Consider the following 6321-nt stretch of genomic DNA (forward strand, 5'->3'; position numbering starts at 1 on the left):
ATATATATATATTTTAACCATAATGTTCTACAAATTTTTTTACGCCCCGGACTATGAAGATTTCTGGATGTGCCACTCCATGAAAATATTATACCGAGTATAATTTTTTAACCGTCACCTTAAAGTCTACATGTAACCATCACCTTAGACCATTTGTATCGGCTACTTGTAACGCCTGTCACTTGCCAACATGGCAATCAAGAAACGCCATTTTGGCTGTATCCATGTGTCTCTTTTTGTGTCACTTTTCCCTCGGTTCAATTCCAACCGGAGAAAGAAACACCCGTTTCTTATTTTTTTATTTTTTTATTAATTTAAAAATATTATTTTTATCCTCCTTAATATTTAACTCAATTATATTTTAGCACATCATCACAATACTCCTAACCAACATCAAAAGAAACACCACCATTACTCCACCCCAGAAAGAAACATGTCCTAGTCATCAAAAAAGTCCAAAAAGGCAAGTGATACGAGCAAAAAACGCCTTAACCAATACAAGTGGTCTTATTCATAATCGTCCTATTCTTCCGTTTCTTTATTTAAAAGCAACTGTTACAACAAGTTTTGATTGAAACTAATCAACTACAACATTAACAAATCAATCACTAAAAAAGGTCTTATGACTCTATTCACATTCTTCCTAAAACTTCTTAAAATCTCTTAAAATCGTAACTTAAAAATGAAACAATTAACACTTTAACTTTACCAATGGTTTGAACCTCTGACGGTTTGAACTTCGCTTTGATTTATAGTCTAAGCACCGTCATAAACTTCTGATCGGTTTTTACGTGGTAAACTTCGATCCGGTTTAGACCTCTGTCGGGTTTAAGTTTAAAAGTCCTTAATGGTGAGCTGCGTAATTCAAATCACCTACGAAAGACGTATATGCTTGACGGATACATCTGAGCACGAAAAATGGTGGGTATAGAAGGAGTTAGGAATATTTTCGGATAGTTTGTTTCGTGTACTTTTTATAATTTTAATAAAACTTACTTGCTTTTCGAAAAAAAATAGGAGTTAGGAATATTTTTAGTATTTTCGGATACCGTTTGGCGGTTAGGAACCGAAAAGGAACAGGCAGTTTACGGTAAGCATATAAGCTCTAGGGCAACGTTCAACGCCTAAGCCCCAATATGGCGCGCGGTGCATGCTCATAAGCCACATAAGCCCATGACATGGACAATGGAATCTAAATGATGTGGTCAACTCCAGGGTTTTAGGGGTTGACTGAAAGTTGTATTTACTTTTGTTTTTCTTCTCTTGGTCTCTTTTCTTAGTTAGGCCTAAACCTATTTAAACATCCTAAAGGCTTGCTCGGTCTCAAGGAAGAAGAAAGTAAACCTTGTAGAAAAGTAGACCAGTCATTCGCTATCTAACACGTGTCCCTGAAACTTAAGGAGTTACAGTTGTCCTACAAATAGGACGCATGAACCATCATTTTCAGACACTTAGCCATTGTTAGATAGTACGCACTTTCTCTCTCACATAGTGTTTCTCTCTCTAGAATATGAGTCATTAGTATTCTCTAACTGGACCCAAAAGCATCTTGAATTCTGAGATTGATTGAATAGCCACCCCACAACTTATATCGTGACGCGGATCTTCACGATCCCGCTGGCCGAAGAGGAAGCAATCATTCGACCTAATTTCAGCACTTCACTTATACCAATAACCGCTAGCCAGAATTAAGTGTCATTGGTCGTTTTAGCAATAACACCATTATCGTATAGTGCGTTTTAGCAAGAAAATATTTAAGCATGATACATGATGATGGCGACGAACTAGTGATGATGATGATGATGGTAATTGCACTAATGATGATGGTGATGGTGGTGGTGAACTTGCGATGTCGTTACCTATTAAAATTGTTACTAGGCAAGTGTTAACTTTAATCTTGAGATGACTTTATAATAGAAGCAAACAAAAAATTTGTTCTAGAAAATTTGAAATAATTTGTAGGGAATCATTTTGTGCGGGTGGATTTTAAGGTTTTGATATGTTTCATCAGGTATTTGGTGACGATGTGTTCTCATTACGATGTTTAGATCTTAAACATGTACAATGATAATGGAGTGGTATAGTGATGAGTTTATAATAGACGTAAACAAAAAAAAAAAGTTAAAAAGACAAAAATACCCTCACATGCTTGGCAAATACCAGACTTAACCAGAATAATTCACAATCGTCAGCCGAAGGGACTACAATTGAAAACAATGAAACCAACGGGACACCGAATGCCAAAAGAAACTTATGGAGACGAAGAGTACAATTTAAAGCAAACCATATGTATTATCCTTGTAATTATTTTATTTCTTTCTTTATATAAGTTCGTAATCACAGTTTTAGATCACAACCACATATTACATTTTAGTCTTTTGACTCGACATCTTTGAGGCAAACTCAACCCGTACTATTTGCATTTGTAAATTAACACCATCTTAATTAAGGTTCAAATATGTGTTTATGAGTTATCAATATCAAAAATGCTGGTCCAAAAGTCTTAAAAACATTCTAAAGTCTACATGTTTTTCACTTGTGAGTTGTGCCTTACATATATTTTCACCTTCCACTTTTTATGAAAATAATTATCTTTTTTTTTCAATTATCTTATTTTTGAATTTACATACTTTTAGTGATTTTAAATTGTCGTATTTTTAAAGTTATCTAGTGATCTTACGTGAGAATGCAGAAAATAATACTCGACGCTTCTCCACAAGAGTACACTCCAACTCAAAACGTTTTTGACGCATTATATAAGCATATGGGCGAAATGCTTGTGGCACTCACCCTGACCGTGACTGCAATTATGGCCATCGTCTTCTCTGTACCATGTGGCTTCTTTGATGCTGGTTACAAAGATGCCGGAACACCCGTTTTAAGTAGAAAAATGGCGTACAGGGTATTTTACTGTGTTTACTGTGGTAACATTCACATGCGCGAACAATGCTTTCCTTGCATACATAGGTGTTTTAGTTTCTCGTGAACATGTGTAAATACCAACTTCCAAGGCATATAAAAGACTTCGTTCAATATTTAAACGCATCAGGTTCAATAAACTTATCGTGTCACTAGTAATGTCGTTCATATTTGCAACAAGAGTGGTTGGGGTCCTAGAACAACCTAGCCCTATTTAGAGAATATGTATAGCTTTCTTTGTAATATTCTATTCCTATTACACGATATACTCTATCATGATGACACATAAGAAAAGGTAGTATATTAGTTGGTAATATCAAAAATTAGGTAATACTAGAAATGGTTATACCCGGTTGGTAGTATCTAATTATTGCTATTACAAACTTCTTATACTACATTTTCTTATATGTTATCACGTTAGAGAATATCGTGTAATATGAATAGCATATTACGAAGACAGCTATACATTTTCTCAAAATAAGGGTAGGTTGTTCTAGGACATGCGTCCACTCCTGTTGCAAATATAAACGACGTTACTAGTGTCGCAATGAGTGTATTGAACCTAATGCACTTAAATATTGAAGAAAGCCTCTTATATGCCTTGAAAGTTGATATTTTCAAAGGTTCACGAGAAACTAAAAGACCTATGTATCCAAGAAAAGCGTTCTTCGCTCATGTGAATGTTATCACAGTAAATAAACTAAATGCTTTGTACGTCATTTTTCTACTTAAAATGGGTGTTCTTGCATCTTTGGAACCATCATCATCACTGGAGCCACTAGGTATGGAGAAGACAATAGTTGCAGTCACAATCAAGGTGAGTGCCAGAAGCATTTCGGCCATATGCTTATATAATGCATCAAAATCTATTTGAGTTGGGGTGTGTTGTTGTAGAGAAGTATCAAGTATCATTTCCTGCATGCTCAAGTAAGATCACTAGATAAATCTAAAATTACATCATGTAAAATCACTAAATGTACGTGAAATTTAAAAATAAGTTAATGTAAAAAGAATATTTAAGTTCAAAAAAGATGAATGCGAAAATATATATAAGGCACAACTAACAAGTGATAAAAAAAATTGTAGACTTTAAACTATTTTTAAGACTTTTAGACTAGCATATTTGAAATCGATAACTCATAAACACATATTTGAACATTAATTAAGAAGGTGTTAATTACAAATGGAAATAGTACCGGTTGTGTTTACCTCGAAGATGCTATGTCAAAAAATTAAAATGTAAATATGTGATTGTAATCTAAAGCTGGAACTTATATAAAGAAAGAAATAATTACTAGAATAGTCCCTACGGTTTGCTTCAAATTGAACTCTTCGTTTCTATACTTTTTTTTACATTCAGTATCCCTGTGGCTTCATTTTTTTTCGATTGTAATCCCTCCTGTTGATCGTTAATTTTTCTTGTTAAGTATGTGTAAGCATGTAAGAGTATTATTTTTCTACCCTTTTTTCTTTCTTCCATTCCAAACTCATCACTATACCACTCCATTATCATTGTACATATTTCAAATCTAAACCTCGTAATGAAAACACACCATCACCAAATACCAGATCAAACATATAAAAACCTTAAAATTCACTCATATAAAATGATTCCCTCAAATTATTTCAAATATTCTTTTAACTAATGAACAAAAGTATCTTATTTTATATCCTTGTTGTTAGAAACTCAAAACTAAAGTAGACATTTGCCCACTGACAATTTTAATCACTAACCACATCACAACAGTTTGTCACCATCATAATCATCAGTTCGATTACCACCATCATCATCATTAGTTCGTCACCATCATCATGTTTCGAGCTCAATATTTCTTGTTTTTTTTTGTTTTCGGTTCCAGACCTAGATGGGGGTGTTGCTGAAACGCACTCTACATGATGGGGGTGGGGGTGTTGAAACTAGTGATAATACTTATTTCCGGCTAGCGGTTATAGATTTCAGTGAAGTGGTGAAATTATGCCGATTGATTGCTTGCTCTTTGGTCAAAGGGACTGTGCAGACCTGGATCACTATATTATTAGCATTTATTGAAAGTTCTTGTCACTCTTTCATGTCACGTTGATTGAATATGTACAACTTTGTTTATATCTTATAATAAAATAATACATTGAGCCCTTTTATTTGAATTTCTGGCTATTGCCCTTAGACCATTGTTAATGGTTAGGGGTGTGATGGGTGTTTTTGTGGGCTATAGTGCTGATTTGACAAATGTGATGGCTTGATGGAGTTTTTAGTGGTATGACGTGATGGTTGTGTGATGGGGTAATTGGTCCCATATTTTTTATTTTCTTTTTCATCATCATCATCATCATCATCATCATCATCATCATTAAATCATACTTTTTTAAAACAAAACTTTTATTAATAACACAATCACAATTGCTTTTTTGTAGTAATAAGAAGAAAACTAAACACAATACAAGAATTAAACTAAACATTTAAAACAACGAAAACTAAGCATTTAACGTCTAAAGTTTGGTGGAAGTTTCCAAATGTGTTCAATGAGATCTTGTCGAAGTTGGTTATGAAGGTCCCTATCTCGTATTTCTAGTTCTCTTGTCTCGCGACTTGTAGATGGATTCCTTACATAGTTTGGATTAGCTTCATCACTCCTAAGTAATTCTTCCTCGAGCCATGTAATGTTGTAGCCATTATCCTCGACTATTATAATGTGCAAGAGAACACAACAATATAATATTCTCCTCAACTTGTTGACACTGTGTGGTCGTTCAGCCATTTGTAAAATATGAAATCTCCCCTGAAGAACACCGAATTTTCTCTCGACATCCTTACGTACACTTTCTTGAAACTGTTAAACTTTTGCACGTGGCTCATCTGTTGGGGTAGAATACGCCTTGATTAACGTTGCCCAATCAGGATAAATACCGTCCAATTCTTCGGCCATTGCTCGTAAATAATCCAAATCGACTTCGTCATCAGAATCCCAAATGTCAAAAAGCTTAAACACAGTTTTTGCCATTGAATTTGTATATATATTGAAAGAATAATGAGTATTGAAAGAAATGAGTGTGAAAAATGGTATAAGAAACGTGGTATCTATAAAGGAAAAGAATAAAAAAAAAAAAAATCAAACGACTATATTACCGTTTGAAATCACATGTAGCAAGCCCTCATTGGATATCCACCATCACCTCCTGCAACACCTGCAAGTGATGGACTAATCGCGCCGACGAGTTTTTGGAACCATCACGCCACATAGTGGCGTGATTGGAGGCATGATGGAGGCAAAATCGATGTCACCACGCCGCATTAGGAAGAGTCTTAAGGATGATATCATATGAGGAAACAAACTGTAAATTACATTTGTAGCCAATGGTAAAAGTATTGCATGAAAATAATGATAATGAATTCTGGTACGTTAA

Source organism: Rutidosis leptorrhynchoides, chromosome 4, assembly GCF_046630445.1.
Source record: "Rutidosis leptorrhynchoides isolate AG116_Rl617_1_P2 chromosome 4, CSIRO_AGI_Rlap_v1, whole genome shotgun sequence".
Classification (NCBI taxonomy): Eukaryota; Viridiplantae; Streptophyta; class Magnoliopsida; order Asterales; family Asteraceae; genus Rutidosis; species Rutidosis leptorrhynchoides.